The sequence below is a fragment of the Leopardus geoffroyi genome, chromosome A1 (assembly GCF_018350155.1).
Source record: "Leopardus geoffroyi isolate Oge1 chromosome A1, O.geoffroyi_Oge1_pat1.0, whole genome shotgun sequence".
Classification (NCBI taxonomy): domain Eukaryota; kingdom Metazoa; phylum Chordata; class Mammalia; order Carnivora; family Felidae; genus Leopardus; species Leopardus geoffroyi.
This window is the reverse complement of record NC_059326.1, coordinates 88,817,214-88,827,159: the sequence shown is the minus strand read 5'-3', so window position 1 is coordinate 88,827,159 and position 9,946 is coordinate 88,817,214.

Here is a 9,946-nt window from a genome sequence, read left to right as displayed (position 1 = left end):
TAGATGGATTACTTAACTCTGTTTTGGGAGGGAGATGCTCATTATCCGTGATTTGCAGATAGGAAAAGAGGACCAGTGCAGCACCGGATCCTGCCTGACACAACACATTGGCTGCCAAACTCCATGTTCTTAGCACTAAATGTATTACACAGTTATTCACCAGGTGGCTTGTTCTGAGCACTCTGTGATTAATATCAACTCATTTCATCCTCAAAGCAATTGTGGGTGGTAAGAACTGCTCCTGTTTTAGAGGTGACAAAATGGGCACATAGAGATTCCCTTGCCCTAAATCACCCACCTGGTCAGGATGGAGTGGTGGATTTGACTGGGGCCTGTGCTGTTAACTATCACCTAATACTAGACTGTTCCTTTTATATCCTTTACTGCCTTCCTCCAAGAATGTCTTCTCAGGTTCCTTTGTACTCTGGCCTCCTCCCTCAGGCCCCAGAGTGGTGGATGGTACTGGACGTCCTGGCAAGCAGCACACAATCTGCCTCGGCTGGTAGCATGAGCAGTGGCAGCCCTCTGGGAGAGATTGCAGAGGAGATGCCAGTCTTAAAGATACAGACTGATTTCTCAGGTTTCTCCTGAAGCAAGGAGAACTTTCAGGGATCCCTGGTCCTGTTCCTCTTCTGGTCATCTTCAGGTGTGGTTCATGTGTGCAGGGCTGCTATCCATTAAGAACCATGATTCTGGAGCACCTGGGTGGCTCAGCTTGTTAAACGTCTGGGTTCGGCTTAGGTCATGATCTCACAGTTCATGAGTTTGAGCCTCACATCCAGCTCTGCACTGACCTCGAAAAGTCTGCTTGGGATTCTCTCTCTCTCCCTCTCTCTGCTCCTCCCCTACTCCTACTTTCTCTTTCTCAAAATAAATAAGTACACTTAAAAAAAAAAAAAAAGAACCATGATCTTCCTGGGGATGTTACCAAATACAAAAGTACCATGTATTAAATGTTTCAGGATTAACCTTGAGTTCAGAGATTTAAAGGTAATTCCAAAAAGTTCACCTAGCTCACTGCAGCTCCCCTGCCAGGTAGGCCCTCCCTGAAACAGCCAGTGACCTACTGGTATGGCCAATGCAGGCTGTGCAGGTGGAGGGTCTGCCCGAGTGGCATCTGGGGTCTCAGCTGCCTACAGAAGGCCTTACAGGGATGCGGTGTGCATGTGGGCCCAGCAGCTGCTTGGGCCAGGCCACCACTGGCCTTAGCCTTGGCACTTCTGCCTCTGCCTGTGACCCATAGTCCTTCCTCCATTTCATGCCATCCTCCTGCTCCTGGTACCAAGAACCGCTATTTCTGCCTTCTCTCCATGAGTCTCCCCTCCATCAGTCTCTTGGACTTTGCTCTTGTTAAATAACAGATATTCAAGAAAATTATAAAGATCTAATTGGCCTTATTGAATGATTCATGATCAGGCAGCATCCTGTCTAGCAAGTAGAAAGTTCTTAAAGGGTTATAGAAAGGGAAGGTTTTTAAAGGCAGGACAAGGAAGTCATAAACCAAAAAAAAAAAATTGGGGGGGCGAAGTCACCTCACTTTGGGGAACAAAAGGATCTTATTATTTAGATTACCTCATCAGTGCTGATCAGGAAATTCCATACTGGTTAAGATTACATTCATGGGGAAGATTGAAACTGCAGTTAGGTTTGGTATTAAGCCCTCTTTGGTGTCATGGGATTAGCACAACTGACTCCATTTGGGATCTATTGTTTACTTTTAACAGCCTTCTCTCTTTTCTGGGTCATCCTGGGTCATCTGGGTCATCACTTGTGGGGTGAGTCACCTTCAGTGTGGACAAATGGATGGTCCCTGACCATGCTTTCCCTGAGCTTTCAATTGACCCACACAGGTGTGTTCAGAATCTTGCCAGAGCTGAGGGGCAAAGGCTAGAGATGGTACATGGGGACCAGGGCACAGTAGAGGACTTAGGAGAGGGAGCAGGGTCTGAGGCTGGGGCCCTGGCTGGGTTGGAAGGGTCTGTATTTAATGTCAGATACAATGCCCTTTTAAAATGAAAGGTATAGTTTACTTTTTTTCTAATTACAAAAACAATACATGTTCATTTCAGAAAAATCAGAAAGCAGATAATAAAAACATTCACACTTCCACATTCCCCCTCACCTCTGTTTATACATTATACATACCAGGTTTCTTTCTTGCATAAGTAAGTGAATAAATAAATAAATAAATAAAACATTTATTGATCAATAAAACCCATAGAAATACAGAAATATTGATTTAGCTTTATATGAGTTAAACACATATATACCCTATATATTATATCATAGCCATGTCAAATATTTACCTTCACCATAATTTTAATAATTTCCCCTTTTTCTTAATTATCTTTATAAATGATGGATTTCAGGGTTCCTGGCAGGATTTCTGTAGAGATCAGTGGTTTGCCTCCAGTGGGGCCCTTGAACCTCCATCTGTCCTCCTATCTACCCTCTGTCCAACCTGGGCAAGTCACAGAGAATTTATACTTGGAGCAGAGGCGAGGAGAGGAGTGCCACATCTTTTGTTTTGAGGCAGGAAGATGTGGCTTGGTGGTTTGGTCCTATCACGTGAAGGATGTAAGCTGGACCCAGCTCTGGCTCACTGCCTGTACGTTGGACTCTGGATCAGCCATCTGTCCAGCCAGAGCCTCTTCCTGTGAGGACAATAGTGCCTCCCTTTGGGCTGATTGTGAAGATTAATATGTGTGAAAGCAACAGTTCAAGTCCTAGAGAAATCTCCATCTCTGGTGCTCTCTTTTACCCAGTTTCATCTTTGATCCTACCTTATGTTCCCCTTTGTATGCGTCTGGAGGAAGCAGAGTGATACAGGCATAGCTGTTGAGACAAAGGGCCCTCGGTGGTCCTGAGGCTGTTACTCCCTTCCACTGTCCCTTCAGCTCATTTGAAATCTGGCTCTTTATTCTAAAATGATGACAGTATATTGAACTTGATTTAGCTACTTACAGCAGACAAGTCTAACCACAGTACCTTATGTAAGTGAGAGCTAGGTGGTGTAAGGCTGCAAGGTAGTTTCCGTGTCTTCTGTCTCTCTGTCTCATTCCTTAGCATGATGCTTCCCTCCTAGGTGTTACTCTGACTGCAGGAGTTCTGGCCATCATGCTTACATTTTAGGCAGGAAGAAAGAGAAAAGAAGAAGGGCAAAAGGTGGATTCTTGTTGCAGTGTTCCTGGAAGTCAGCAACAGCCTGATTACAGCTCCCTGGCCAGAACTGGATCACACAGACATACCAGTCTGCTGGAAAAAGTAACTAATCAGCAGAATCAAATTATAATTCCTCTAAGGATAAAGGCAGTGACTGTGCGGGAAATTTCAGGGCTTCTGGCACACCCTAGGCCTGGAAGAATGAACTTGTGACAGCGACAGAGAGGATTTCAGAGGGCAGGATGATGGGGAGGTTTTGAGGATTGCATTAGGAGCCTTGACCCAGAGAGGAGCAGAGTTTAAGACTCCTAGGGCCCTAATCCTAGTGGATTCTGTGAGAAGCAGGGCCAATGTGCTTAAGGGGACTAGGCTTTCCCAGGGTCACACATGACATCTGAAATTCTTAAAGGCCACTTCACCCCAGAAATGCTTAATGACAAAGGAGCAGATATTTTCTTTAGTGTTTTGAGAGTGTATACCTCACATCCTTCCTGGACCCTTTGCCTGCTGGTTGCACTGTTGTGGGAGAACCTCCAGGAAAAGGGGCCTGGTACCTTCTGACTGATCCTCATTCTTTGTTATTATTCCTATCGCTCTTTCTTTCTAAGGGAAGGAGAAGGGATTTACATTCTTGTGACCATTGCCTAAGCCATGTACTCAAGGATCTGTGTGTCTCCAGAGATGCACTGTACACCTGTATTAAAAGTAGAGGACCTTTATCTGATAGGGTATTAGTCTGGCAGCTGGAAAAAGACCCAACATGATCATGGCCTAAATAAGATGGTCTATTTCTTACCTGCTCAAAAATCCAAGTGGTGTTTCTGGGCTACTACAGGATGTCCGCACCCACCAGAGACTGTCTTTCATTTGTCATCCTACTATCTTCAACACGTGATTCCCAGCTCCCAAAGATGGTGCTCTGGCTCCAGTCAGGAAGGAGGAAAAGAGAAGAAGACAAGCCTCCTTTTTTTTTTTAGAATGAAACCTGGAATCTGTGTATAAGGCCTTCCCTCATCTCCCACTCACAAGAACTTGCTCTTGTTCCCCAAATTTCAGGAGAGACTAAGGAAACAGAGTGGCAGCCATATGTTCAGCTAAAACTTATTTATTTATTTATTTATTTATTTATTTATTTATTTATTTAGAGTGCAAGTAGGAGAGGGGTGGGGGGGGGGAGAGAGAGAGAGAGAGAGAGAGAGAGAGAGAGAGAGAATCCCAAGCAAGCTCCATGCTGTCAACACAGAGCCCAATGCAGGGCATGATCCCATGAACTATGAGATCATGATCTGAGCCGAAACCAAGAATCAGACGCTTATCTGACTGAGCCACCCAGGCACCCCTAAAACTTCTCTTACCATGTAAGATGGGTCAGCCTTCTCTGGGCACAAGCAATACAGCAAAACCTGTCAAACACCCCTTCTTGAAGATAGTGTTTGCTTATTTTTCAAAGTTTCTATTTAGAAAAAAAGAGAAGCCCCTCAGCCCCAAATGGAGTAGGTGAGTGGTGATCAGGCCTCACTCAAGCCCTGAATGCCTTCCCAGAGGAAAATACTAGGAGCAACACACTTTTGGATCAGTCAGCTGGGCCCGCATAAAGCCATGCAGCAGGAGTGAGATCAGATCATGAAAAGGGACGCAGCTTCTACCTGGTTTGCTGGACTGCTCAAGCTTGGAGCCAAAGCTATGTAGACCTGCCATGTAAGAAGTCTAATGGACCCTGAAACTGCCTTGCCAGAGAGGCACAGCCGTGTGAGTGAGCTATCTTACATACCCAGCTGGGAGCCTTTAGGTGTCTGCAGCTCTGGCCAGCATCTGAGTGTAACTACATGGGACACCCAAATTGACAACTACCCTGTCAACCCTTCCTGAATTGATGACCCACAAATAGCAAAAATCAAATGGTTGTTTTATGATGCTAAGTTTTGGGGTAATTTGTCAAGTGACAATATTACCCAGTATGCTTAGGTACTATGTTCTGTCATTGAAATGTTAGAAGATTTTATGTAATCAGAAGGGAATGTTTAAACAAATGCTTTGAGAATAAGATTTTTAAAGCATTTATTCATCAATACTAGGAGTGAGAGTATCATTATCTAAGAGACTGGTTCTACTATTTAGATAGAATGATCTTTGAATTAATCAATGTGAATCTTTTTTTCTCCCAAAACTTTTCTCAATTTTATATTCAAGATATCCCCAAAGTTTTATTATGAAAATTCTCAAACCCAGAGAAGTTGAAAGACAAAGTACCAAGAAGTCTCATATAGATGATAGGACAATTAATATTTGTCATATGACAAATACATATAATTTTCTGTACCAGTTGACAGAAAGTTGATGAATGAATTTTATTTTCAAATAACCTTTTTTTCCTGTTCATATAAGTAATATATACTCATAGTATAGGTCTTGTAAAATATAGAAAAATAAATAGAAAATAATACACTCCTCCAAAATAAACTCTTCTAGATCTGAAAAGAAAAGAAAAGAAAAGAAAAGAAAAGAAAAGAAAAGAAAGGAAAAGAAAAGAAAAAGGAAAGAAAACGAAGTTTACCCGTAACTCAACTAACTTGATTCTTGGTTTGTTGAGCAAGTTTCTTCTCTGAATTTGGTCTTTCTTGGGCAGGGGTGCCCTCTACTGACAGCTGGGTGAATTGTCAGGTATTGGGATTTTGATTTACATAGTCTCTTCTGGGTTTGAGTTGTTGACTCCTCAGACTCCTTACTAGTGGATGAATGAAAAAAGTTGAGTTTCTGAAACTGCAGAACCAGAGCCCCATGGCCCCATACCTGGGGGTTTTATCAAGATTTGGGAGAGGCCTCACCTCGAAAACCTAGTCTGACTTGCCTGTTTTGACTATATTACTCCCTTGAATTGAGGCCCAAAATGATGGACACAGGCTCCAGTCCAGTCCATGGCAGTTCTCCACTCCAGGATGACAGATATGTGTGGTTCCAAACACCTGTCTTCCCAGACCAAACTAATGATTTTCTTAGATTCTTTTTCTTAGATTCTTTTTCTGTTTCTTCTTTGGTTCATCCTTTTTATCCCTTTTTCTCTAATCATGGCTTTTAAAAAAATGTTTATTTTTGAGAGAGAGAGAGAAAGAGAGAACAAGTGGGGGAAGGGCAGAGAGAGGGGGAGACACAGAATCCCAAGCAGGCTTCAGGCTCTGAGCTGTCAGCACAGAGCCCCACATGGGGCTCAAACTCACAAACTGTGAGATCATAATCTGCGCAGAAGTCACACACTTAACTGACTGAGCCATCCAGGTGCCCCCAGTCAGGTCTTGTTTATACTTTGCACCTCCTGGGTCCTCTGGAATAAATTCATTTCACTTTTTTGTTCTTTTATCTACCAACTTATGTCTCATTGAATATTAGCATATTCAAGTATTCACATTTATATAACAAGGTCTCTATAAGATTTGTAAAAAGAATATCACTTCTTGCCATCTCTTTCCCAACTCAGTATTTAGCCTGTTTCTTTTCAAGTTCCAAATAGCCATCACACTGAGCTCATATTTAATTACCTTGTTGTCTGCCTCCATCCCATGTGAGACAGGAACTGAAGTGATTTTACAGGTAAATGAATAAAGTAAATTTCAAGGTTTACTGTCATACTCTTTCTAGCAGGGGAAATTTAAGGGATAGTTTGGCTTTGATAGGAGTGTGGTGAGTGGAGTGAAAGAGGGAAGGAGGCATTTGAAGATCACAAAAACTGGAAGCATCAATCTAGAGCAGGGTGAAGTCCAATGAAGAGATAGGACTACAACTACATCGCTCTCAGATTTTTTGGCCAAAAGTCTTCTCATTGCCTCATTTTTTCTACTTCAGACAGCTCCTTCCCAAATGTCTCCAGAACCTCTTGCTATGGAATGTGTAACATACTGAGCTCTCTGCTCTTTTGGTCATCCAGAGAACCAAGATGTGATGTCTAGAAGAGATGTCTCTCACAGTGCTCTCCATTTAAGCTAACCAGGACCTGCTGTCATCTTCCCTCTGCTAAATAACTTCCCTCTTAAGTATCTGACCTCTGCCACTGCCCACAATGTCATACCAGTTTTCAATGGGTCCCAAACAACTTCCCTGACCCAGTCCACACAGAGTTTTTTGAATTCCAAATATGTGGAAATAAAAATGAGCCCGGTCTAGACAGGTCTCAGATCCCTCATTAAAATTAAATGTCATCTGAATATGCCTTTAAGAAGTGAAAAAAACAAGTCACAAGCTACAAAATAACCATTGTAATATATATTACTGACAGGGATTAAAACAAAGGATAAAGAACTTTTACAGATTCAGAAGTATTCAAACATATTTTCCAGTCGAAAAAGGGCAAAAGACATGACACATGTAATTCTGAAAAGAGGAAAAGTTTTTAGCCTGTAAATATTTGAAGTTATCCCTAATTACTTTATTAATCAGGGAAAACCAAAACCACTTTAAGGTAATTTTTATAGACATTTCGTTGATAAAAATTGGTATTTGGTGTGGGGACAGGACAGTGCAGAATTTCGGGGCAGGGTACAATACACATATGTAAATTGTTAGAAATATGTAGTTCTTGTGTCAGTGTTCATTATATTATAGATAGATAAACTAATTCACACACAAATAAAACATGATGTAGTACTCTATTATTAAAGATGAAGAGGAGAATGCATGTAAAAGGTGAACCATGAAGCAGCAGGTTACTCTTGGATTTCTTGCAGGAGCAGGTAAATAGAAGGAAGTACCATTTAGAGTTATGGGGAAAATTTGAGAAATGAATTGTGTGAGGATAATGAATTAACCTTTGTACATTAAAAAAAATTTTTTTTTAAGTAATCTCTACACCCAACATGGGACTTGAGCCCACAACACTGATATCCAGAGTCTCATGCTCCAGCAACTGAACCAACCAGGCTCCCCACCTTTGAACAATTTTTATTTTGAGTTGCCTATGTGAACATCCAGCGAGTAAGTCTAATCTATGGGTAAAGATATCAGAGGAGTGGTCTAGGATGGAAAAATAAATTTGTTGGTCAAAACCATGAAAAGTGAGTTGTGTTTGCAACATTTAGAACTCAGACATGGATAAGGCCATGTAAGCTTTTTCATACACTGATTGGCCATTTGGATATCCTCTTTTGGAAAGTGTTCAAATCTTTGCCCTGTTTTAAAAAATGGGGTGTTTGTCTTTTGATTTATAAATGTTTAAACAAAAATATCCGGGAGGTGCCTGGGTGGCTCAGTCAGTTAAGTGTCCAACTTCAGCTCAGGTCATGATCTCGCGGTTTGTGGGTTCGAGCCCCACATCGGGCTCTGTGCTGATAGCTTGGAGCCTGGAGCCTGCTACGGATTCTGTGTCTCCCCCTTTCTGTCTCTGCCCCTCCCCTGCTCATGCTCTGTCTCTCTCTGTCTCTCAATAATAAATAAACGTTAAAAAAATTTTTAAAACATATTCTGGATATAACATCTTTGTTGTTTATACCTACTGCACATATATATTCTTAGTCTGTGGCTTCCCTTCTCAGTGGTGATTTTGATAAACAGAAGTTCTTAATTTGATTGAAGATGAGTGCTTTGTTAAATCAACAAAACACTAATAGACATTATTATATACAAATATACTTGATATTAGTAAAATGATAAGGATCTTTTCAGAATGTACTTTTTTTTTTTACCAGATACATTTTTTTTTATTAGAATAGTTAGAGAATAAATAGGTAGGATTTGCCATGAGCTCTCAGTTCCTGAGCTCAGTCAGCAAGCATGCTAGAACATGCTAGAATTTCTTTCTCCTCTGGATAAGTGCCAATTGACAAATCCAGGTGGATTAGCCACATGGACTAACTGCTCTTCTTACCTCTCCCCGCCTTTCCCGTAACACACCCTGAACTTTAAATAGTTTCCAGCCTTCTCTTTCGGTGAAGTTGAAATCAGTTCATGCAGGACCCTCCTTCCTATTTCAAAATCTATTATTGAATAAAACTTTTAACTTGTATCTGGCTTTATCTTGGATAGTACTCTGGCAAGAAGGAATATAATTACAGAAAGAAGGCATGGAATGAAAAGAAGTGGTGAGCATAGATATTAATAAATGAGGTAATTTAAGTAATGTAAATTTAATGTAAAATTACTAATTGATGTGTTTAAATAATCTTATTGAGTTAAGCTAACATTCAAGAAGAATAAATAAGATTGGGAAGGAGTTATTGGGTAATTAAAGTGCATTAAAGCCCCTATTGGGAAGATAATAGTAATAATGAAGAACTTTATTAGAAAAAAAATCATATATATAATATAAAATTCAAGGGTGGTTCCAGTTCAGGGTAACATGGAATGAGCTGCCTCTATTCTGTCTTTCAGACAGAGTTAAGAGAGCTGAACACAATTATAAAGCCTGGACAAATTGCATTTACCAGCTACTTGAAAACACTAAAAAGTAAATAGGCAGATTAGGGAAGAAGAGCAAAGTTCAGTGTACTTGGAACTAACCTTGAGTTCATTATTTTCCCCCTTCTGTTATCCTCCAAATTTAATGTACTACAACCCCTGCCAAACCCCAAAAACAAGACTAAACCTGCATCCAAACATAAGGCCTAAGTATGAAAACTTATAAATGCACCAAAATCATAGTATAAAATACCAGTATAACACCTCGATCCACAGCTATCTATAGATACGCAACCTTGGGCTCTAATTCGTCCCCATTGAGCAATATTCTCCCACAACCAACCCCATCAACCAACTAACTAACCCAACACCCCCTGTTAATGTAGCTTAAATACACAAAGCA